The sequence below is a fragment of the Pinus tabuliformis genome, chromosome 6 (assembly GCF_031772625.1).
Source record: "Pinus tabuliformis cultivar Carrire ecotype Pingquan chromosome 6, CPIR1, whole genome shotgun sequence".
Classification (NCBI taxonomy): Eukaryota; Viridiplantae; Streptophyta; class Pinopsida; order Pinales; family Pinaceae; genus Pinus; species Pinus tabuliformis.
This window is the reverse complement of record NC_142292.1, coordinates 788,896,135-788,923,500: the sequence shown is the minus strand read 5'-3', so window position 1 is coordinate 788,923,500 and position 27,366 is coordinate 788,896,135. Positions and strand designations below refer to the sequence as shown.

The following is a 27,366-nucleotide window of genomic DNA, read 5'->3' as shown; positions in this document are numbered from 1 at the left end:
TTGTAGCATATAAACAACTATGGTGGGGTTTTCTAACCATAGATGACAAGGAAGAAACCCATTATACTAGATTATAATTTAGTACAAAAAGAATAATCCAAAGAAATCAACAATGTGAATCGCTGCAAAAATGGTGGGACGATTTTGGCGTCAACAGAATAGCAATGGATCCACTCTATCATGAATCACACTATAGATTCCATTGTGACATATGTTTTTAGCATAATATTCCATACTTCTTCCACATCCCATACAAAACTGTCAAGAAATTACAACAGGAGAATGATCACCCTTTCATGATGACAATAAAACTCTCAAAGAATATATGACCCGCCATTATGAATTGTTGGTTTTAACTAAAGTTAAGCATCAAATCATTTTAGGGAAACCTATGATTGTTCAGAGGATTTTTACCAAAGCATGGGATGAATTATTGTACAAAAAGCATAGATTCCCTGAAATCACTATATTCTAACGGTTCTAAATGGGCTTAACTGACAAAAGCATCCATTAGTGTAATAATGTTGTGCAGTCACAAGGACTTAATCGTGGCCAGCTTTTCTCGCCAGCTTTGTTGTACAAAAGCATCCACTATGTAAATAATTCAAACATCATTTTATCAATAGGATTTACTTTTTTGGACTGGAATCTTTATGCGGATGTCACCTCGGTGTTATCTAAAAGCAATGATTCCACCCAACTGTTTGATGCTCTATAGGAATGTTTGTCCCGTCTCATATTTTATAAATTTAGGGTAATGCTCATTCAAGAGGCATTCACATTGGAAGTCTTAGAGTCTTAGAGATCTGAAAAGCCTACTTTATAATTCCCGTTCATTTAATGCTTTATAACAAGCTACTTATTTTCAATGGAATGATAGACATATATCGCTTTCGCTCATTTAATATCTTATAACAAATTACTTATTTTCAAACATTAGATAATAATTTTTACGAATCTTACTTTTCAATTTTTATAATGATCCTTACCAATCTTACTTTTCAGTTTTTATAATATTTCATAATAAAATATTGCACAATAAAATAGAAACTAGAGTTTTGGTGGTGTTTAATTTTGGTCGTGTTTGGAATAGATTTACAATAAAATTTTGATGGTGTTTGGTATAGATTTGCAATATTCTCAGTCGTGCGAGTAGTCCCACGCCTGTTGATAGTGCTTTTGTACAAGGTAACGAAGACGATTGGATGAGATAAAGGAGGTTGCACTTTTACGGGAATCAATATGATATTCCACAATAAAATAGAAATAACGTTGATAATGCTTTTGTAGAAGGTAACGAAGACAATTGGACGACATAAACGAGGTTTCATTTTAATGGGAATCATATTGAGATGACAATACTAACTGTTCTGATTATTCAATTTTTGATAGTTCTGTGAGTGCGATGAATTAATTGTATATTGTGTATGTACAAATGAAAACAACTTGAATACTGTAATTCTATATTTGTGCTTCTTTTTTTTACAAATGAAAAGAACTGGAATAGTACTTCAAGAACAACTTGAATACTTAAACGAAGGGAATCTTTCATTTATGGTTAAGGGAATGAAATATAAGTGTAGTGTTCGGCGAATATAAAATCACAAAACTTTTGTCTTTTACCCAGCATCATCTTATTTTGCTTTATAGGCAGGTATCTCGCTGCATCACAGCCTTATTGAAAACAAGAAAACACATAATAATAAAGTATTGATGTGATATTGATGTAATACAATGATGCCTTTGTATCCCAAAGCATAGCATTCTTGAGCTTAAAACAAAGTGAGTACAATATTTGCTGCAACTAAATTCAATTCAATAGAAGACGCATGTCTGTAGTTTTGAACAATAAATCAGCGCACATGTAAGTACATTTATTGCCTTTCTGTCAAGAAATAACTAGTCGTCATAACTGTAAGGGGTTTTTTTGGATAACTGTAACTGAACTATCCTGTTATTAGGGCTAAAAAACAAATAATACATCGAAAATAAAGCAAAAATTCAAACAAAATCTATAGTAGACCATTAAAAAGCATCACCAAATGCATAAACCATTAGTTCCCGAGAGTTTCCGCCCATGTGAACAATTGTTTTTGAGAATTCGATGTTGGGAATTTCTGATAATTCCAAACAAAATGACTGAACCAAGAGTAATACTTTGTTTTTAACATAGAGAAGCTAAAATTGTTTTTGCTGAAGACAGAGTTTCAAAACACACAAAAAGACTTGTATTCATTAAAAATATTGTTGTTACAAAGAAAATATCTTCCTCTAGCAGAGGGATTTCACCAAGCCTGCTTCAGAGGCAGTAAAAAAATTACTCTGTCTTTCCTGAAAATTACTCTGTCTCAGCTTACAAAAAAAAATTACACTGCTGAAAACATTGTTGTGTCTGCACTGTTGTGCATTACAAAATACTCTGTTTCTTCATACGCGTTGCTGCACTCATTTCATATTCCCAACAAAACTATTACATTCGCCCTCTACGTATTACACTATTGTGTGTAAAAACCCCTTTTTTTCTAGCTTACATTCACGCTTCTGCGCGTTGCCTTATCTTGTAACAAAAAAAAGAACATGATATTACATTTACCTATGCCATACTCTCGTGGATTAAAAAAATAATAAAATTAAAATCTTTTACCTAAGTTTATACCCCGTAGTAAATTTTTCATTTATTGTTTCACTGACAAAGCTGGCGATCAAGGAAAATTTACTTCACGTCACGTAATAGATAGCAGGCCTATACATCAGCCATTGATTTAATTGGACGACTGTCAGAAATTCCCCGGAGGTCCCTTTCAACCGAGCTTTACGCGCCGGGGGATGGTGGTTTTGGAACAGTGCTTGTGGCCACGTGTCAATCGTTGATTGTGATCACTGCCCTCAGAGGAAAAACAACTTTCGGCAAAAGGCGGTGCGGGGGATAAACTGGCGGTTTTGCTGCAATAAATGTCGTAGTTGAAATTACATTCCAACGCTCCCCTTTAATTTCAACTGCTGGGTTATCAGTCATACCCAGACATTTCCTCAAAAATTCAAAATTTTTCTGCCCCAATGGTTTGGTCAGTATATCTACAACCTACTCCTGAGTTCTGCAATGTTGTAAAACAATTTCTCCATTGTTTATTAATTCCCTGAGGTAATGAAACTTTGTGTCAATGTGTTTTGTTCTCTTATGAAACACAACATTCTTGGATAATGCAATAGCTGAGCTATTGTCACAAAAAATCACAGTTGCTTTTGCTTGTTCTTGGCATAAACTCCTTAACATCCTTCTCATTCAAATTGCTTGACATGCTGCTGTTGTAGCTGCCACATATTCTGATTCTGTTGTAGACAACGCTACAATAGGTTTTTTTTTAGAATCCCATGAAATGGCTCCTGAATCCATGTGACAAACATAACCGGATGTGCTTTTCCGATCATCTATACTTCCAGCCCAATCACTATCAGTGTATACAATTAAATCGTAACATTCTGAAACAGTATATAAAATGGAAAACCTTTTAGTACCTTTAACATACCTCAGAATCCTTTTTGCTGCCTACCTATGTGCTTATTTTGGCCTCTCCATGAATCTGGAAATTAAACTAATAACATACATTATATCTGACCTAGTTGCAGTCAAATACATGAGGATGCCAACTATGCTCTTGTACAAACTAGGATCAAAATCCTTGTTGTTGTCCTCTATGTTGAGTTTTAATCCCATCACTATGGGATTGATTGCTGCTTTGCTCTCTTGCATATTAAAATCTTCCCAACACTTCATTAACATATTTCGCTTGTGAGATAAAAATTCCATTTCCATTTTGTTCTACTTCTATTCCTAAGATGTATCTCAGCAAACCCAAGTCAGTCATTTCAAATTCTTCTTTCATGAATGTTTTGAAATTTTCAATAAGATAATCATCATTACCTGTGAAAATAACATCATCAACATATAACACAACAATTAGTAATTTACCATCCTTTTCTTTGATATAGAGGGTGGGTTCTCCCTCACATTTTTCAAATCCATTTTCCAATAGATAGGAATCTATCCTACTGTACCACACTCTTGGTGCTTGCTTCAGCCCATAAAGAGCTCTCTTCAATCTGCACACTTTGTGCTCTTGGCCTTTATTTTCATAGCCTAGAGGTTGTTCAATGTAAACCTCTTCCATTAACACTCCATTTAGGAATGCTAACTTCACGTCCATTTGGTAAACTTTCCACTTGTTTTGTGCTGCTATGGACAACACTGCTCTCACGGTTTTCGTTCTAGCAACCGATGCAAAAGTTTCCTCATAGTCTCTGCCATACTGCTGCTTATATCCTTTGACAACCAGTCTTTCCTTCTGTCTTTCTATTTTTCCTTCAGCATTACTCTTGGTCTTGTAGACCCATTTAACACCAATGACTTCCTTTCCTTTTGGTAGTTCAACTAAATCCCATGTCTGGTTTCTTTCTATGGCATTGATCTCCTCATCCATAGCTTCTATCCATTTCCTATCCTTAATTGCTTCTTCGAAATGAACAGGGTCATCAACATGACAATATAAAGCAAATAAAGAGTTCATACCTTCATTTGCTGCCTCTTGTTCATAAATGTCACTCAAATTTCTTAACTTCTTACCTCTTTCATTTGGTGTACACGTGCTTGAAGAAGCACTTGAATTTCCTCCTTGTAATGTGCTTGGAGAAGCACTTTCATTTCTCCTCAAGGGTGTCTCTTGCCACCCTTGTGTTGGTGTTGCTGTTTGGGGATGTATTTCAGCCATCTCCTCATTATCTTCATCATGTGATGAAGAGTTTTTAACATTCATTGTTTTCTCTATGCTTCCATCCCAAGCTTCCTCCTCAATGAACTGAACATCTCTACTCACAATAAGCTTCTTGGTGGATGGGTTATACAACCTATAAGCTTTAGATTCCTCATTGTATCCAATGAAAATACATTTCTCCCCTTTGTTGTCCAACTTCTTTTTTAGTTGATCTGGAATGTGTGCATAAGCCACACATCCAAAAACTTTTGTGTGGGTGACCTTTGCTTTGTCCGACTCCATGCTTCTTTCGGCACTCTATTCATGACTGTTTTTGTAGGACATCTATTCAAAATGTACGCTGCACATTGTACAGCTTTAGCCCAATAATCATTTGGCAAATGCTTTGCCTTTAACATACTCCTTGCCATATCCATGATTATCCTATTCTTTCTTTCGACAACTCCATTTTGCTGCGGAGTGTACCTAGTGGTAAACTGCTTATGAATTCCATTTTTTCTACAAAAACGTAGAAATTCTTTGGAGATATACTCACCTCCTCTATCAGTTCTCAAAACTTTGATATGCAGCCCGCATTGGTTTTCTACAAGTGCTTTGAAATTGCGAAATCTTTCAAGCACTTCACTTTTGTTCTTCAGAAAATAAACCCAAGTTTTTATAGTAAAATCATCAATGAATGTTAGTATATAGTGGTTGCCTGCAAGTGATGGATTTTGTATCGGTCCACACAAATCTGAGTGGACAATCTCTAAGGGTGCTTTTTCCCTTATGCTTTTCCCAGATGGAAAACTTTCTCTGTGTTGTTAACCCAAGATACAACCTTCACAAAGGCTGTTTGGTTTCTCTATCAATGGTAATCCTCTTACCATTCCTTTTCTATTCAACAAGTTAAGACCTCCAAAGTTGAGATGTCCAAATCTCAAGTGCCACAACCAATTTTCATCCTTTCGTTCGCTTTGGAAAGCCTCTTGTGTCACTGCTGCTATTTCTTCTCCATTTTTCAAATCTGCTTTCGTTCTGAGAGGGAACATCCTGTTCCTTGTCATCTTCACTTCAGCAATACATTGTTTGCTAGGTTTTTTATCCATGATGGTGCATACATCATCCACAAAGAAAACATTGTACCCCTTTTGAGTAAGTTGTCCAATACTTAAGAGGTTACATTTCATTCTAGGAACATAATAAACATCTGCTATGGTTTTCTTTTCACCTTTCTTTGTTAAAACATTTACTTCTTCTTTTCGCATAACAGAAACTTTATTATCAGTCCCTAGTGTGCCTTGTGACTTCACAGTCTGATCTAACATAGAAAACAGGGCTATGTTTCCTGTCATATGGTTACTGCAACCAGAGTCTAGGAACCATACATCTTCACTCTTTTCTTCAGCCATATTACATGCTAAAAACAAATTATCTTGGCTGATATTTTAGCTAGTGAAATTTGCATTAGTTCTATTATTCATATCATGCTGCTTCTTCCTACATTTATTTGCATAATGCCCATATTTTTTACAATAGTGACATTGGACATTGGATTTATCATACCTTTGTCCTGGAGCATGATGTTGTCCACTTGGTTGGCTGCTACCTTAGCCTTGGTTCTCATTTGGATTGCTGCCTCTTCCTTGAGCATTTGCTGAACTATTTCTTCCACCTATGTTTTGGCTTCTACCTCTTCCTTTCTTGTTTCCTCTACCTTGACCTCTTCCTCTTCCAAAGAACATCTGGGTCTTAAAGGCATGCTCTAGAGATGAGCTTTTATTTCTACTCAATCTCTACTCATTGTGTTATCAGTGATGCATGTAGTTCATCAACTGAGAAGTTTGTGAGATCCTTTGTCTCTTCTATGGTGGTGACAATCACATCGAAACTTGAGGGTAGGATCCTCAATAGTTTCTCCACAATCCTCCTATCTTCAAGAATCTCTCCATGAGACGTTATCTGTGTGACCAGACCAATCACATGTGTGAAGAATGAGTCAATATTATCTGACTCCTTCATGCAGAGAGTCTCAAAATCTCTCCTTAGCAACTGTAGTTTTGTTGTTTTCACTTTTTCCATGCCTTGATAGGCTATCTTGAGAGTTTGTCATGCTTCTTTGGATCTCTTGGCTACTGCTATCCTTGGAAATACACTCTCATGCACTGCTTGATACAAAAAGTAGAGGGCTTTAGAATCCTTCTTCTTATTTCTCTTCAACAGATCTTTCTATGCCTGAGTTAAATTACTAAACTCATTTTCATCTGCTGGTTCTTCAAAACCATCCTCAACAAATTCCCATAAGTCTTGAGAAGCAAGCAAAAGCTTTCATAGTTATTGCCCAATAGTCATAGTTTTTCCCATTAAATTGTGGGAGCCGAGTATTACAGATACCCATGCTAGTGCTGGCTCCAGCCATTCTTGCACTCTTAACTATGCTTCAAAATACTTGACTGTGTATTTAAAGTAACAAATTGTCCTCAACAGTAACACAAAAACTAACTTGAGAAATACCTTGGATTCTTTCTTGACTAAGTATTCACTTTGTTGGAGAAGCTGTTGTAGCAAGGAATACTTCCTTTAGCTTCTTTAACACCTTCAAATAGCCTGGATAAGCTCTGATACCATGTTGGAAATTTCTGATAATTCCAAACAAAATGACTGAACAGAGAGTAATACTCTGTTTTTAACATAGAGAAGATAAAATTGTTTTTGCTGAAGGCAGAGTTTCAGAACACACATAAAAAGACTTGTATTCATTAAAAATATTGTTGTTACAAAGAAAATATCTTTCTCTCGCAGAGGGATTTCACCAAGTCTGCTTCAGAGGCAGTAAAAAAAATTACTCTGTCTCAACTTACAAAAATAAATTACACTGCTGAAAACATTGTTGTGTCTGCACTGTCGTGCATTACAAAATAATCTGTTTCTTCATACACATTGCTACACTCATTTCATATTCTCAACAAAACTATTACATTCGCCCTCTACTTATTACACTACTGTGTGTAAAAACCCCTTTTTTTTTAACTTACATTCATGCTTCTGCGCATTACCTTATCTTGCAATAAAAAAAAGAACATGATATTACATTTACCTATGCCATACTCCCGTGGATTAAAAAACTAATAAAATTAAAAGCTTTTACCTAATTTTATCAACCTTAGTAAATTTTTCATTTATTGTTTCACTAACAAAGCCCGCGGTCAATGAAAATTCACTTCACGTCACGTAATAGATAGCAGGCTTGTACATTAGTCGTTGATTTAATTGGACGGTTGTCAGCAATTCACCGAAGGTCCCTTTCAACCGAGCTTTACGCGATGGGGGATGGTGGTTTTGGAACCATGCTTGTGGCCACATGTCTATTATTGATTGTGATCACTGCCCTCAGAGGAAAAACAACTTTCTATAAAAGACGGTGCGGGGGATAAACTGGTGATCAACTGGCGGTTTTGCTGCAATAAATGTCGCAGTTGAAATTACATTCCAACATTCGATCCTTGCATGGACTTATGTACTCATAGTCAAGATACATGTTCACCGTTTCCATCCATCTCGATACATTTGAAGCGGGTTTTGGGTTCAGTGGCAGTAGCAGTGCTACCATCATTTACAGCCAAAGCAATAAGGATAAACAAGAGCGGGAAGCTGATTGTAGTAAGGGTCCAGTTGATTATTAATTCCCCCAGTAGAGAAACATTTTGCTTTTCAGTCTTCCAGGCCACAGCTGCTCCTGCACTCTGCCCCCCTTTGTAGAATCCATTGTATCCACAGCTGCTCTTGCACTCTGCACCCCTTTGTAGAATCCATTGTATCTGCTCATAGTTTGGGAATCATCTACCAAAGCTCCAATCGTCCAATAACACAGCGTCTGGAACATGGATTCCAATAATCGATAGCTCAAATATAGAATAAACGGCCCAGCGAAAGAAGAGCTGGAGTCTTTGAAATTGATCTCCTGTAAGGGCTTATCTCTGTTATATCTCAGTTGATTGACGAGCCCTCCTCCCCATACTACAGTCCTCAGCACTGCAACAATGGCCAAGGCCAGAAACCCTCTTTTCTTCCTGCTCTGGAAGCTGGAATCAAGAACATACCCAGTTGCCACATATCCGAACGTCTGTGCGCCTCAGTAAAACACATTGTTCAACCCTCTTGTCCTCACCGTAAAGAGTTTTCCATTGACGTTATTGAATTGATAAGTGTAAAAGAAGATGTTGGCCCATGAAGCAGGGACGAGCAGTAGCATTTTCCATTTGAAGAATAGCTTGATAATTTTCATGGCCTCAATGCTTACATTGGAACACTTAATCAGAGTAGCCCTGCTGCCATCGCTCCTGACCACTGTATTGGGTGGAAGCAAGGCCAAACTCAGAAAAGCCCCAATGGCCATGAAGCACATGAAGGCTATATAGGTCCCGTCGCTCACGGACCCACCCGTGCTGTGATAATTCAATACATAGTTACCAAATTCGGCCGAATCAGCCTGAAGAATTTGAAAATTCGGCAATTCGGTCCGATTCGGCCATTAATACGCTGAAGTTTGGTTCGGTTTTTTTTATTTATTTTCTTTTATTTGTGTTTTTCAAGAAGTCGTACTCCAATTTTTGTGCGTTAATTTCGTCATGTAGTTGTAGAATATTGAGCCTTTTAAACTTAATTCTTCGTGTTGGTCGAGGGATCCAGTTAGAAAGTTAGGCAATACTTAAGATAGAAGGGACAAGGATGTTAATGATGGTTTGTTTTATTTTTATCAAAGTTATTTTGATGTGTTAGTAACTTTCACCTGTTATTAATTTTATTAATTTTTACATTGTTTTTATATAAAAACTAAATAAATAGTTTCATATTTACAATAATATATATATATATATATATCTATATATATATATATATATATATTTCATTTTCACAATAAAATATTTTTTGTCTATTGTTTTTTAAATTTTAATTTCTTTCATATAATATTTTGGCTAATAAGTAATGAAAATGGAATTATTGATTCATAATAAAATTGGTTGTAATTTAGTTGTTTGTTTTTAAGAAATTTGCAAGGAAAATATATTATATGGTTTCTAAATCTTTTAAACAATTAGCAAAATAGCAAGATAGTTCTAATTTGATGATTCTTGATAGTTATAATTTGATTTTTTTTATCTATATTTTATTCAGTTAGTAATTAGGAAATTTTCTAAATATTTATCATTAAAAATTACAACATTAGTTACTATTTTTTGATTGACCAAGAAGAGTTGTTTCTACTAATTTCAATATCTTATTCACTTCCATTTGAAAAATTAAGAAAACAACAAGAATTCTAATTTGATAATTCTTGATAGTTCTAATTTGATGATTTTTTATCTATATTTTATTTTAGTAATTAGAAAATTGCCTAAATATTTATCATTAAAAACTACAACATTAGTTACTATCTTTTGATTGACCAACCAACAATTTTAAGGGTGTCTTTTTTTTAATGTTAAAGAGTTTGTTCTGACCATGGTATCTTATTCACTTCCATTGAAGAGGAGTTGTTTCTACTAATTTCAATATCTCATTCACTTCCATTAAAAAAAGAATTGTTTCTACTAATTTCAATGTCTAATTTTATTTGCAATTCTATAATATAATTCACAATTGTTAATTTAAATTATTCAAAATTTAAGAAAAGATATTATTAATAATAATGTAGGATGTATATTTCCAAAATTTTTCAGTATTACATTTTAGAGAGTCAAATTTTTTTGTATCGAATCGAATTCGTATTCTAATTCGAATTCGAACTTGGTAACTATGATTCAATATAAAGGGAATGAAGCCGCCTATGACTCCTCCCAGATTGAATATACCCCCAGAATGGAGAGAAATGTATCTGCCCTTCTTGTTCTCTATGGGATACGAGGTCATGATTGATCCTTGTCCAGCCCATAGCAATCCGGCTCCCGCGCCCAGAACGCCACCTACAATAACAGCAAACGTCTCGGTCTGATGATGATTGTAGTAGAGAAAGGAACCCACATAGAGGACATAAGTGGAGCAGCCAACGAAGAGGCTCCTGTGAGGGCCAAGGAGGTTGTAAATCCCACCACCCAAAATGCCCAACACTGCAAACGTCGTGTATAGGGCAGTGTTGGCGTCATTTGCGGCCTGGTCGTTCTCCTGCCCACCTCCCCCATTCCGGAGAGAGCGTTGAACACGCTCGGGCAGCAGAAGCAGACCGACGCAATCAAGACCAACTGAGTCATGGGGGACCCGTAGCGGAACCATTTGGAAGGGGAAACTTCCTCACGACATCCCTCCTCTTCATCGCGATTACCCTCTTTTCCATTGATCGGCTCCATGGCAAGAACAATTTTCAGTAGATTTCTAAGCAACCGAAGAATCCCAAATCAAATTCTCTTTCGGATTTTTGTGATGCCTACTAATTCGCTGCGAGCTTTCACAACTCAAATCAGCAGCTTGAGCAGCCCGCTTCGGGGTGTCGCGAGAATTAGGAACCCTGTGCAGAAAAAGCAGATCTCTTGAATATTTTATAACTGTTGTAATGGATCAAGAGATGTGCGCACCACGTACCCTCACACCAGTGCTTAGCCCTACTTTGTAGGTGGCCCTCCACTGTAATCCCTGAGTGTGAACGAGATGTGAGAGGATTTCGACAATTTTGATGATCACGTTCGGCAGAAATCTATAGACAGTGAACTGTTAAGCTCCATTGATTTTTCCATTAATTGCTACCTTGATTTATGGAATTGTAGATTTTCTTAACTTATGGAAACCAACTGCAGTAGTTTCCTTAAGTTAAGAAAATCAATTGCAATTACTAAATTTATAATTGGGAGCTACTGAAGTGGTCCATCACTTTGATCTTATCTCTACCTTGATTTGTGGTTTTTCTAACACATAGCTTTTAGAAGCTTGATGGAAGCTTAGCTATATGTTCATCTGTTTGGTCCCCAAGCTCATATCTCAATCCCCTTCAGTTTTACACCATCTAGCTGAGATAGCAGAGCTTGGAAGTGCCTTCAGAATTCTTGTGTTCTTTTTCTTTTGCTTGGATTGAAGCTGGAGTGCAGAAGAAGTAGCAGGCAAGTGGACTGTGGCCTTCATCAAAACATCACCAATGGCTGGAGGTAACTCATATCCCTGGGTATTAAGTTTCAGTGATTCTTTTCAGTTCTTTCCGCATGCAGAATCGTTGTTTAAGTTTATTAGTTTTCTAACAGTTGGTATCAGAGCCCTTTTATCTCTGCCTTGTTGTGTGTTGGCCAAGAAGCTATGTCATGCATACGTTATTGTTTTCATTTCCATTTGTTTGACTGGCATACCGTCCACTCCATCTTATCCAAGTCTTTGCGGGATTTAAGTTAATGAGTTTTGTCAACCGTGTCGATAGTTGAATTTTTGCACGAACATATGTTTATCCGAGGTCTATGGTTTTGTAAAGACTGTAATCGAGCTTCTCCATTTTTTTAAGCTCAAAGTTTGGCATTGAAGTATACAAAGTAAGCTTAATGTGATTCGCATGATAGTTGAGTTTTTGATTTTTATCTGGAGTTTCCGCTGGGCCATGGAGTTCGAATCTTCGAAAATATCGAAGTTAAGGGGGTCTGTGGTTTTATTATGTAGAAGAATTAACAGAAGTGATATCCAGGTTTTCTGTGGCTCCTGGACTACAACGCCCCAGCTGATCAACTAAATCGCCCGCTAGAAGCCAAGTGTCATTAGGGTCAAATTCATTTAGACTATTAAGATTTCTGGCTGATCTTTTACTTCCAGTTAGAAGTCCCATGGTGGTGAGACCCCATCGATTTTTCCTGCACAGAATTTTCTCTTTCATGGCTATTTCGCAATCCACCGAAACCTGTGCAATCATCACTTCCCCGCTGTTAACAGGACCATTGTGAATGCAAGCCTTGTTTTTATGACTTTTCTTTTTTTCCATTCTTTAGCCGATTAGTTTCTACGTTTATTGCCACAGACATTCCATAAAATCCAAACATCAAGTATTTTCCAACGAATCCTAAACATTTTTTGAGAATGATATTCGAAGATTCTAATTAATATTGACGGGAATACTTTGTGAAGTCTACGTTTCTTTCCATTCTCAAAACTCTTGGTTTCCACGTACCTTCATTGATAAGGAATTTAAGAGAGTAATTTTTGTTGGAACATACGCTTGTTCCATCCCGTTTCCAGAGATATTAGTCAATAAAGAAAGTCGGAGGCTCAGTGAAATTTATCTTAAACATATTATATGTTTTTTGGTGATTTCAAATATATAGTCATTTTTCAAGTGGATAAATAAGGGAGCTTTATATATGTTTAGGTAAGAGAGGTTTATATATGTTTAGTCTATCATCAATTATAAATTTATAAATTGTTATTAATTGGATTTGTTTGCAAATAGTTCCCATAATGCTGAAAAGAACATTAGTTCATTTACTAATGAATATCCAATTTAATAACAATAAGTTGAAATCCATATTGGTTCATGCGTCTATATGGACATGCATCCGAAGGATATTTATAATTTTGGCTTGAATGGCATAAGCACTTGGGCATGTATGAGCCGTCTAGAGGCCAAAAGGCCCACAAGGTGTGTTCTTGATAGGTCTCCAAGCTACAAATAGTGCCACAATGATGTATATGCTAAAACAACTTTGAATATTACTCATCTTTTTGGGCCTAGATGATATGATCCATGTGGGTTTGCATGACATTATCGTGGTGGTCATGTAGATCTTATGCCATAGAAATGGGTCCTATATGCCCATGAGATAAGGGTTAACACGATAATGGACAAACAAACTTACACAAGTGATATGCAATATTGATAATTTGGTAAGAGTCCATATTAGTGTGTGTATATGTGTGGGTTTGTATATACAATGCAATATAAATGTAGCTATATATATTTTACTCCTTTTGAATCTAAATGCAATCATTAAATTCCACATTTTGAATTACTTGTTCTCATTTTACTTTTATATGTCTTTATATAGCAAGGCTTCTGGCTGACACATCTAGTGGTGCAGTTAGCAGCCTTAAAGACTTGCACAATTTGTGTGTTAGCATGTGCCATGCTATTCAATATATGTTTATATGATGGTTCTTGAATTCGTTAGCTGCATCTCCTGATCCCATCATTATCGAATAATGGCACTCTGTAAATTTTATAATTGATTACATATTTATTGTAAAATTTACATTGAACTTACATTTATGAACATTTGTAATTAAGGAGAAATAAGAAATGGTTTATTTCTCATTTGGGCATTCAGTTTTGATCCTATGTTTATTTCGCATGAAGTTCAGATTTAGCGTTGTTGAAAATTAAGTTTTTGTGAGCAAAATAGCTTGTTTGCTGGTCAATTTTTGTTGCTTTATAAACTTAAGGATGGAGCGTGAAGTCAAGACAGCTAGTCTTCGAACTGCATTTGCTATGCAAATGCAAAGTAGATCAAAGTTGATTCAGTAAATCTCCGGGTTAAGTTTATAAATTGAACAATCAATTTGTAGTCATTTTCGGTAATGCTGACTGCTTTTGATTTTGTTGGAGAATTATTACAGTTTTATGGAGTTTATTAAAATGTCATTTTGACTTACTCCTTTCAGTAAACATTATTTTTCTCTCTGGTTAAGTTTTGTTTTTGAAGCAAAATAATGTCTAGTGATCCATATAATTTTAATTAATTAGAGAATAGCCACAACATCCTTAATTAAATAAAATTATATATTGATTGGCAAGATCACGTAAAGATTATTTAGACATTAAATTGTAATTAATTACACTGAATATAATAAATTTTATCCCACAGGAATTTTTATTATATTTATGTGATTAATTAGGATAAAATTTCATATCCTACCCACAGGAGTTATGAATTAATAAGTTTTATCATAAATTTTTATTGAATCTGTTTGAATTGAAAATTTAGCCCACAGGCAATTTTCATGTCATTTGATTCAATTCTTTTTAGCATGTTTTACATTGGTAAAACATGAAAGTTCATAAAGTTTTATTGAATCTGTTTGAATTGAAAATTTAGCCCACAGGCAATTTTCATGTCATTTGATTCAATTCTTTTTAGCATGTTTTACATTGGTAAAACATGAAAGTTCATAAAGTTTTATTGAATCTGTTTGAATTGAAAACTTAGCCCACAGGCAATTTTCATGTCATTTGATTCAATTCTTTTTACCATGTTTTACATTGGTAGAACATGAAAGTTTATTAAGCCTCAACATAAGAATTTGATTCTTTATTTTGATGCAGTAGTACAACCTGCAAATTTATCTGAAATTCGTTCTGACATTCCCGAACTTGAGGAAGTAATCTCGTTTGTTTCTTATGAATCTGATATGGTTAATGTTAATATTAACACATGGTGGATTGATTCTGGATCAACAATTCACATTTCGAATTCCTTGCAAAGGTTTGCAAAACCTAAGGAAGCCAGTAGGAAGTGAGCAAAGCATCTTATCAGGAAACAAGATGGGCTCGCATGTGGAAGCTATAAGAACATGTTATTTAACTTTAAGTAGTGGCTTTGTTTTGGAGTTAGAAAAGACCTTTTACATTCCAAGTTTTTCTAGAAACTTGATTTCAGTTTCAAGGCTTGTACCTTTTGGATATTCCTTAAACTTTTCAGAAAAATATTTCAGTCTATTCTATAAATTTGATTATGTTGGGAATGGTATTTTGTCTAATGGTCTTTACTACATTAATTTACAAAACAATGTCACATATGATTCAATGCATGTTCACACTGGCACTAAAAGGTGTCTTGTTAATGAAGATTCCTCTAAATTATGGCACCGGAGACTAGGTCATATCTCCATAGATAGAATTAAAAGATTGGTAAATGAAGGAATACTTAATACTCTAGATTTTACTGATCTTGAGACTTGTGTGGACTGCATAAAGGGAAAGCAGACCAACAAGTCAAAGAAAGGTGCCAATAGGAGTTCAGACATATTAGAAATCATACATACTTACAGATTTTATTGTTCATCTCACAGCACTAGGATTGTGGAATCAGGAAATGCAAAGTTTCTTGAAAATGACTTGATCAGTGAGAGCGATCAAACCAGAAACATAGTTTCTGAGAAAGATCAGTCAGAATATCAACCTTCCACTTCAAGTGAAAGATTGGTTATTATTCATAGCACCCCTCAAGTACAAACTGGTGTTGAACAACCAATTGTTGAAGTTCCACAAGCTGCTGACGATATTCCAGTAGATCAAGGAGTTCAAGAGTTGCCAAGAACTTTTGAACAACAATTTGAACCACATACTTCTCAGGAAGATGATGGTACAACATTAAGAAGATCTACTAGACCTAAGAGATCAGCAATTCCTAATGTATGCTCAAGTCTGCACAAGACCTGACATTGCATTTGTTGTGGGAATGTTGGGACGATATCAGAGTGATCCAGGTTTAGACCACTGGAGAGCTGCAAAGAAAGTAATGAGGTACCTTCAAGGGACCAAAGACTACATGCTTATGTATATCCTGTTTGAGGCTGCTTTACATGGTGTATGGCTTAAGAATTTCATTTCTAGGCTTAGAATTATGCATTTTATATCTAAGCCATTGAGAATATATTGTGATAATTCAGCTGCTGGTTTTATGGCTAAAAAAGTGGGAGATGAAATAAACACATCGACATTAAGTATTTAGCTATAAGGGAACGTGTTAAAGAAAATAAAGTGGTCATTAAGCACGTCAGCACTGAGTTAATGATCGTTGATCCTTTAACTAAAGGCATGCCACCATTTAAGGGATCATGTATTGAATATGGGACTTGGTTCCATTATGAAGTTTTTCATTGTATGGACAATGATATTTTAATGAAATTCTTAATTATTGTGATGGATTTTCTCATATTTGTGTGCACTTTAAGTTGATTTGAGAAAATTCATTTAAGAAGGACCAAGAATAAACATAAGGTTTATTCATTAACAAATTGTTGCCACATAAATTATAATAAGAATAAATGCATAGTAATACATGGAAGATAATACTCGTCATTAGAGGACTTATCGCCATGATTCATGTATCTATTACTTAATACAGATTATCAATGGTTTTTAAGTTGAGACATTAAGTTTGGAAGCATGGACCAAGTGGGAGAATGTTAAGCTCCATTGATTTTTCCATTAATTGCTGCCTTGATTTATGGAATTGCAGCTTTTCTTAACTTATGGAAACCAACTGCAGTAGTTTCCTTAAGTTAAGAAAATCAACTGCAATTACTAAATTTATAATTGGGAGCTACTGAAGTGGTCCATCACTTTGATCTGATCTCTACCTTGATTTATGGTTTTTCTAACACATAGCTTTTAGAAGCTTGATGGAAGCTTAGCTATATGTTCATCTGTTTGGTCCCCAAGCTCATATCTCAATCCCCTTCAGTTTTACACCATCTAGCTGAGATAGAAGAGCTTGGAAGTGCCTTAAGAATTCTTGTGTTCTTTTTCTTTTGCTTGGATTGAAGTTGGAGTGCAGAAGAAGTAGCAGGCAAGTGGACTGTGGCCTTCATCAAAACATCGCCAATGGCTGGAGGTAACTCGTATCCCTGGGTATTAAGTTTTAGTGATTCGTTTCAGTTCTTTCCGCATGCATAATCGTTGTTTAAGTTTATTAGTTTTCTAACATGAACAACATGCACGCCATGCAAGATTCCACCCTACTATCATTCCGGCATTTGTATTTCCTGACATTTCCGTCAGGCACGTCGTGAACGCTGTGAATTACTGACCATGCCTCGGTGTCCCATGACCCTCACTGGCCATCATCCCATGATTCCATCCCGTCGCTGTGAATACTGCATCATCATGAATTAAAATTAATAATCCTGCATCATGGATTAAAAATAATTTCCAATTTTGTTGATGGGTGCCTTTTTACTGTTTTTTATTTTGAAGTGGGACCGTGGGCAGAGACGACTCGTCGTCCTAGCATTCCGCATACCGCAGCAACCAGAGCAGAGCGTTGTTGGGAAGAAAATAAATGACCGGAGTTCCAGCATGATCACGACCACAAATTATTGCCTAATGTTCCAGCATGATCATGACCACAAATTATTGCCTAATGTTTTGATTTCAACTTAGGTTATGTTTGATTTCAACTTAGGTTAGGTTGATAAGGATGGGTGACTTTTTTATTTTATTTTTTAAATTGATGAATTAGATTGATGGTTAACGGAATATGCTTAGTATATATTTTGTGTGAATCCTCATTTATGTGTTATATAGTTTGTTAAGTTGCATTGATTTTTAATAAATTTAAAAAAAATAGATTTTTGTTAGGAATTTATGATTATTTCAATTCTAATAATGTGTTACATAGTTTGTTAGGTTGCATTGACTTTTAATAAAATTAAAAAATTAGATTATTGCTAGAGATTTGAGATTATTCCAATTCTAATAAGTTCGTATTCTAATTAGATGGGGAATTTAATATACAAGCAAATTTTATTTAGTAAAAATGATCTTATTTTTTTTGTAAGCTTGTTAGGACCACATCTTCATCATGTCCAACTTCTCACACAGATCGGGGATAGCACAAGATTTGAGCCCAAGACTTCTAGTGAGCTACACTCAAAATGGTCTATTTTACATCGTAATTCATTTTTTTTCCTCAAGTTAAACTAGATTCGTGCCAAGTGGCTCTTGCCCACCAATTTCCTGGGAATTTGAGATTATTCCAATTCTAATAAGTTCATATTCTAATTAGATGGGAAAATTAATATTTAAACAAATATGGTCCATTTTACAGTAACATGTTTAATTATGTTCTTTTTTTCTCCACTTAAATTGGATTCATGCCACATGGCTCCAACCCACCAATTTCCTTGATATTCGAGATTATTCCAATTCTAATAAGTTCATATTCTAATTAGAAGGGGAAATTAATATATAAGTAAATTTTATTTAGAAAAATGGCCAATTTTACAATAAGATGTGTAATTGTGCATTGGTAAGGCATTATTTGTTATTCAATAGTTTCTTTTGTTAAATTTATGAAGCCTTTGGCTATATCAACCACATTAATATCTTTAGTGTAATTGTATTAGTTATTATACAATTATTAAACTTAATTAAATAAGTTTATCTTCACGATGTGAAAAGTTATCGAAAGATTGGTGTTATTTTTCAATTTAATATATAGATGTATGAGATGCATTGTTGAGAGATATTAGGATTTATTAAATTATTGTTAAATTATTCTATTTGTTTTACTTATAATTTTCATAGTTGTAATAATTATATTTGTATTAATTAATTATTAATTATTTTAATTATATTTATTTTAATTATTTGAATGGTTATAATATTCTAATTGTTTTACTTATATTTATTTTTAGTTATTTATTAAGGCTAATACATATTCCCTTATTCTATTTGTTTTGATTACGATTTAATTATTCTTGTTATGTTTGTTATTTTAATTATTGAATTATTATTTTGTTAGGGTCATAGTTATTAGCCTTAATAAATAACTAAAATAAATATAATTAAAATAATTGATAAATAAGTAATTAATACAACCATGAATATTATAAGTAAAACAAATAGAATAATTTAATAAATCCTAATGGAATATGTATTAGTCTTAATAAATAACTGAAATAAATATAATCAAAATAATTAATAAATAATTAATACAAATATAATTAATACAACCACGAAAATTATAATTAAAACAAATAGAATAATTTAATAAATCTTAATAGAATATGTATTAGCCTTAATAAATAATTAAAATAAATATAATTAAAACAATCATACTATTATAAAAATTGAAATAATTAAAATAAGTAATTGAAATTAATATAATTAAAAAATTAATAAACAATTAATACAACCATGAAAATTATAAGTAAAACAAATAGAATAATTTAATAAATCCTAATGGAATATGTATTAGCCTTAATAAATAACTAAAATCAATATAATTAAAACAATCAGAATATTATAACAATTGAAATAATTAAAATAAATAATTGAAATTAATATAATTAAAATAATTAATAAACAATTAATACAAATATAATGAATACAACCATGAAAATTATAAGTAAAACAAATAGAATAATTTAATCAATCCTAATGGAATATGTATTGGTGTTAATAAATAAACTAAAATAAATATAATTAAAACAATTAGAATATTATAACAATGGAAATAAATAAAATAAATATAATTAAAATAATCAATAAATAATTAATACAAATATAATTAATACAACCATGAAAATTATAAGTAAAACTAATAGAATAATTTAATAAATCCAAATGGAATATGTATTAGTCATAATAAAGAACTAAAATAAATATAATTAAAACAATTAGAATATTATAACAATTGAAATAATTAAAACAAATATAATTAAGATAATTAATAAATAATTAATACAACCATGAAAACTATAAGTAAAACAAATAGAATAATTTAATAAATCTTAATGGAATATGTATTAGCCTTAATAAATAATCAAAATAAATATAATTAAAACAATTAGAATATTATAACAATTGAAATAATTAAAATTAAATACAATTAAAATAATTAATAAATATTTAATACAAATATAATTAATACAACGATGAAAATTATAAATAAATCAAATAGAATAATTTAATAATAATTTAATAAATCCTAATGGAATATGTATTAGCCTTAATAAATAACTAAAATAAATATAATTAAAACAATTAGAATAATGTCCATGGGGCTTTGGATTGACGGTGAATGGTGCGTTGTTAAGGCACTCCTTGCGATAGGTCACTGGTTCAATTCCCCGTGGGTACTTAGTTTAGTCAACCATGAAAATTATAAGTAAAACAAATAAAACAATTAAAATATTATAACAATTGAAATAATTAAAATAATTAATAAATAATTAATACAACGATGAAAATTGTAAGTAAAACAAAAAAAATAATTTCATAAATCATAATCGAATATGTATTAGCCTTAATAAATAACTAAAATAAATATAATTAAAACAATTAGAATATTTTAACAATTGAAATAATTAAAATAATTAATACAAATATAATTAATAAAACCCTAAAAATTACAAGTAAAACAAATAGAATAATTTAACAATAATTTAATAAATACTAATCGAATATGTATTAGCCTTATTGAATAACTAAAATAAATATAATTAAAACAATTGAAATAATTAAAATAATTAATACAACCATGAAAATTATAAGTAAAACAAATAGAATAATTTAATAATAATTTAATAAATCCTAATATCTGTCAGCAATGCATATACATCTATATATTAAATTGAAAAACAAGAACAATCTTTCCATAATCTTTCACATCCTGAAGATGAATCAACAATGCATCTGATACATCTATATATTAAATTGAAAAATAAGACCAGTCTTTCCATAATCTTTCACATCCTGAAGATGAACCACCGTTGTGATGAATCTGGAAGATAATCTACACAAGCTTGCAAAAACCTCAAAAACAAAATAAATAAGTTTAGATTAGATGATAATATTATAAATTTTATGATGTTTATGGGCCAATGATAAACTTATTAAAGAAATTAGTATCAATTTCAGATTTTATAATTTTATAGAAAAAATAAAAAATTATAAACAATTTAATGATGTATGAAATTGCATTATAAAAAAATGAAAAATTAGTATAAATCTTTTCTTTATCATGAATTTGGTTAGTGTAAAGAGGATCAATTTTTTGAGGTGATTTTTTTTCAAGTATGAAACTTGAAAAAAGATTTGTACAGTAGATTTGATGCTTCTTTAACTTTAATAAATCTATGATTAAAATATATGTATAGTATGTATATTTTTTCATTTGTTAAATTGCATTTCTTAATCATTGGCAAAGGATGTGTATAGTTGGAGATTTGATTCCTCTCCATCTTTAATAAATTTATGATTAAAATGAATGTATAACATATATAAGTTTTCATTTTTAAAATTGCATTTCTTAATCCTTGAAAATTTCTAGGGCACTTGGATTGTGTAAACTACAAATTTTAAAGATGCAATTCTAACAAATAGTTGTTAGATTTGATACAAAATTGTAAACAAAAATTTTGAATAATTTAATCAATTGAAATTCTTAAACCATATTTTTTTTTCATTCACTATATATAATATAGACATAGCCTTTTTAAACCATAATAATATGTTAATAGTTAAAGTTCAAATATTTAATTTAACATAGCCATTGAAATATTTTATTTGTGGATCACATTGTGCATATTAAAATGTTTTTCTTGTTATTAATATATTTTATACATCAGTGTTATTTAACTTTGTAATTGAAATATTTTATTTATGACCTAGATAAATAAATTTTCTTTCTTTTGTTATTTTTCTAGGAAGCAAATGAATGTTTTTAATTATTTTTATAGCGAAAGAAATTTTATTACTTTTAATTACTCCTACTTTTTAGGTTTTGAAATATTTTACCATGGTCTATATATATATATATATATATATATATATATATATATATATATATATAAAGTTGATATTGAAATAGATTTTTATTTTGAGATATAATTAATTTTTTGAAACTTTTTTCCATATAAATTTAATATTAAAATATATTAAATAATATGGATATTTCATTCTTGTATTGAAATACTTTAAAATATATAAGAATTATATAGCTTCCACACAGTGGAAAGTGAAAGCTATATAATGTTAAAGTTGATATAAAGTTAAAGTTAAAGTTAAAGTTATATAAAGTTAAAGTTGATATAAATTTATGTTACTTTGCAAGTACATGCAAATATTTTATTTATGATTCAAAGTGAATCAAATATTTTTACCACATCTCTTTGAACAGGATTGGAATATTGAATTTGAGAGTTCACTTTTGATGTCGCAGTAAGGGCTCACCCCAGCCAACGCTTGCAACGTATCTATAGTGTTCCCAACCCCCAACTCGGAAAGACCATGATATCTAGAGCTACATAATTGAAATTAAGCTTAAATTACATAAAATGTGGAAGTGTTCATTCTTGTTTAGACATAATTTTTAACCTAAACATGGTTGTTATAACTAATATGAATGCAACTCTCACCTCCCAAAATGCTATTTTTTCACACGTAGAACCCAAAAGTACAATAAGCAACAAAAATAAATGTACATTAATAAACATTAACATGAACCCTTAGAATTAGGGTTTTAACATAAGCACATTAATCAAAATTTTAATTATATATAAAATTATCTTTAAGAATTCGGAACTTATCTACAAATAGAAGTTGACTAGTTGTGGGCACTCCACATTCCATTCAACCATAGACCTGGTGGTTCATAAGTTCACTCATTGGGTCACTTCCGAGATGGGATGAAAATTACAAGGTAATGATAACTAAAAGTATCCATGCATCCATGGAAAAGGTTTCAACCCAACAATCACATTTCTCTAAGGCTCTAGTGACTCTCCAAGTAAATTGCCAGGGTGCCAACCCAACAACTGTGTCACTCCAAGGCTCCAAGCATCCTCCAAGCCATCAATCGAACAATGAGTTCCCATCGGAATCCCATGGCTTCCAGGCCATAAACAAGGTCATCAAACATTCATAGCACCAAGCTCTCGGAGCCAATATAGGGGATCTCATCATAAACTAAATGAATCCATACGACATGGTTAACCTAATAACCACACCCCAACCAGTCTAAAGTCCAACCCCAAGACTCATTGACCATCAATCAGTCTCAAATTCCACCATGGACTCACTGAATAATCCCTGAATTATTAACTAAATCCTAATCCCAAAATACACTTCTTAATATAAGCATGGCTCTAACTTGCCATGTGGCACCTTCTAGAAGCCTCATGGGCTCCAAGTGCACACTTTTCACCAAAATACCCAACTGTTACATTTTTCTTTAGAGTTGTGTCCCTATACTCTTTCCATGGAATGGGCTCAACAGCTAGCCTTATGTTATTAATATGTAAGGCTATGCACATTTACAATATTTACAATATTCACATTGTGACCCTTCTAGCCACTTATTAAAAAATTGGCATCTCAATATATATGCAACTACATGGGCATGCAAACCAATAAATTACTTCCATCTCACCAACCTAATATAAAGAATACATGTATTTACATTATCAAAAAAACTAGGGTTATTACATCCCCCCCTCCTCCCTCTTATTTTATTCATTGTCCTCGGTGCATCGTATATACAAATATACACGTATATAACGTATTAGTAAAAAAGGTGAGGGTATTTTACCCTCATGAACTCTTCTTGCTCCTAGGTCACATCCTTAAGACCAAGCATCGTCCATTGTACCTTTACCATGCCTATGGCTCCATTCTGCACCAATTTGGATTTGATGTCTAAAATCTGCACTAGTTGAACTTGAAAATTTCTCTCGAGTTCCACTTGAATAATTTTCCAATCAACAACATGATTAGTGCCCAACACATATTTCTTAAGAAATGAAACATGAAATACATAATGAATATGCAAATATAAAATGAATGAAAACCTATATGAAATGGGGATAATCCTCTCCAGTATCTCAAATGGCCCACAATATCTAGTTGCTAGCTTGGAACAATTTCCCAATTTTAATGAGCTATTTTTTCACTTTTACTTTTAGAAATACATGATCCATAAATTTATATTCCTTGTTTGACCTAGCTCACAATGTCTAGTTGCTAGCTTGGAACAATTTCCCAATTTTAATGAGTTATTTTTTCACTTTTACTTTGAAAAATACATGATCCCTAAATTTATATTCCTTGCTTGACCTATTCTTGTCAGCATAAATTTTCTACCTATCCTGAGCATCTTTTATATTATGTTTGATTTTAACCATTTTCTCTTCCATGTCTTTGAGCAATTCCGGACCCACCATAATTCTATCCACCAAGTTACTCCAACTCACCAGAGTATTACATTTCTTGCCATAGAAAGCCTCAAACAGACTCATTTTTAACAATTCCTGGTACCCATTATTATATGAAAATTCCACCATACGGAGGTATGCCTCTCATTTGGATGCTTTATCGATCACGTACATCCACAATATGTCTTCATTATTCGATTTACCCATTCATTCTATCCATCAAAATCATGATGATATGTTGTACTAAAGTTTAAATTGGTACCTAGTCCTTTAAATAATCTAGTTCAAAAATTAGATGTGAATTTTGGATATCTATCTAAAATTATTTCCTTAGGCTACTCGTGAAGCCTAGAAATTTCCTAGATATAAATGTTATGCTCTTAACCTGCAAGATGATACAAGAATACCAAATATGCGCAAAAATATAACAGGAACATAGAACAGTAAGAAATAATAGTAGGTATTTTATTATTCAGATAACAATGTTCACTTGCCTCTTCGAGGGGGAAACCTCCAATAGAGTAGAGCTTGATTACAAAATAAGACACGATGCTCCTCGTAGGGAATCTCTATCCTTTATATATGACTCATACATGCAATACCATGGAGCAATACCATGGTTCTTATTAATACCGTCTATCTAATACCATAGCCCATTTGCAACTAACTGTGGTTCCATAATTAAATGCGGGTTAACCACTTACAATTATTAATATGGGCTTTATTGACTCGTTACTTAACTATAACTATGACTCGATCCTACTACATAAATGAGGGGGTTAGGGTGGGACCCTAACATGCCCTCCCCCTTAAGAATAACCTTGTCCTCAAGGCTGAAGCTATGGAAACTGCTGAAGAATAGTGGCTGGTTCCCAAGTTGCATCTTCCGGAGAGGTGTCTTTCCACTTAACGAGGACTTCCTTGATCATGCGGCCAGGAAGGTGCCGTTCTCGTGTGTCTAGGACCTGTTCAGGTTGGAGCCAGATTGACCCTTCTTCATCCAATTCCAGTAGACTGGTTTGAATTCTACAATTGTTCCCAATCACTTTCTTTAGGCATGAGACATGAAAACTGGATGGATTTTTGTAATGGGTGGCAAAGCTAGCTTGTAGGCCACTTCTCCAACACACTAAAGTACTCGATACGGTCCGTAGAATTTTGGAGATAGTTTTTTACAACACTTGTCTTTGAGTGATGTTTGCTTATATGGTTGCGGCCTCAAAATACTTGATCCCCTTCTTGAAATTGGCGTTCTGAGCGATGTTGATCTACCTATTGCTTCATGCGGTTTTGAGCTTGATGAATATTCTCTCTAAGATGGGCAAGCATGGTTGTGCAGTTATGTAGGATTTGACCCACTGCTTGCACCTTTGAGCACCCCTTGAAGTAAGAAGTAGGGGAAGGAGGGAGTTGACAATAAAATGCTTCATAGGGTGTCACTTTGGTGGTGGCATGATAGTTGGTGTTATACCACCATTCAGCTAGAGGTAACCACTATACCCAAAGATGTTGCTTTTCTGAAGTGAAACACCTAAGGTAGGTTTCCAGACATTTGTTGACTACTTCAGTTTGACCATCCATTTGTGGATGATAGGAAGTACTGAGTTTTAGTTGGGTACCTTGTAGCCTGAAGAGTTCCTGCCAAAAATTACTGGTGAGGATCGGGTCACGATCAGATACAATAGAAGTGGGCATGCCATGAAATTTGAAGATCTAATCCATGAAATATTGAGCGACCAAAGTTGGTGTAAAAGGGTGCGGTAGGGCGCAAAAATGAGCATACTTAGAAAGTCGGTCCACAACCACCATGATGACGGACTTGTTTCCTAAATTTGGAAGACCTGTAATGAAATCCATAGAAACCTCCGTCCATATTGATGCCAGGATGGGCAATGGTTGTAATGTGCCTGGTGCTTTGACTGTCTCCCCTTTGTGGCACTGACAGACATTGCATTCTACTACAAAAGTAAGAATGTCATTTTTCATGCCTATCCAAAAAAATGATCTTCTCGTGTGAGAATACGTCTTCTGAAAACCTGAATGTCCTACAGTTGGGGATGAATGCAATTCTGCCAAAATGCGGCTTTTGAGGGTGGATATTGGTGATATTGCGACTCTTTCTTTGTACCAAAGAACCTCATCCTGCCACGAGTAGCCCTTGGTGGAATTTGGATCCACCTGCAATTGAGTAATGAGTTGGGAGAGCCCAGGATGTGAAAACCATTCCCTGCGAGCCTCTTCAATCCATTCTGGAATGGGAAGGGAAATTGTGAGCAGGGTACTTTCCTCCTCAAATTGGCGAGATAACGCATCTGCTATAATATTTTCACGCCATTTCTTGTAAATGATCTCATAATCATATCCTAGCATTTTGGCAAGCCATTTATTTTGTTGTGGTGAGGATAAGCATTGCTCCAAAAACTATTTAAGGCTGTGATGGTCTGTGCAAATTTGGAAACGTCGCCCCATTAAGTAAGGTCGCTAGGTATCTACTCCATGTAAGATGACCATCATTTCCTTCTCATAGGTAGATTGTCCCAGATTCTTCCCACTTAGTTGTTGGCTTGTGAAGGCCAAGGGTCGACCTTCCTACATTAAGACCACCCCAATACCCGTACCCAAAGCATCACATTCAATGACAAAAGATTTGGTGAAGTCAGGTAGTGCTAAGACTGGAGTGGAACACATGGCATTTTTGAGAGCTATAAAGGCCTATTGTGCT

At 33.4% G+C, this 27,366-nt stretch overlaps 1 pseudogene; it reads right to left on the bottom strand.

The window, feature by feature from the left end:
* Positions 1 to 8,275: 8,275 nt before the first annotated feature.
* LOC149261121 (UNC93-like protein 1 pseudogene) lies at positions 8,276 to 11,092 on the bottom strand (annotated as a pseudogene).
* Between the last annotated feature and the right edge of the window lie 16,274 nt (positions 11,093 to 27,366).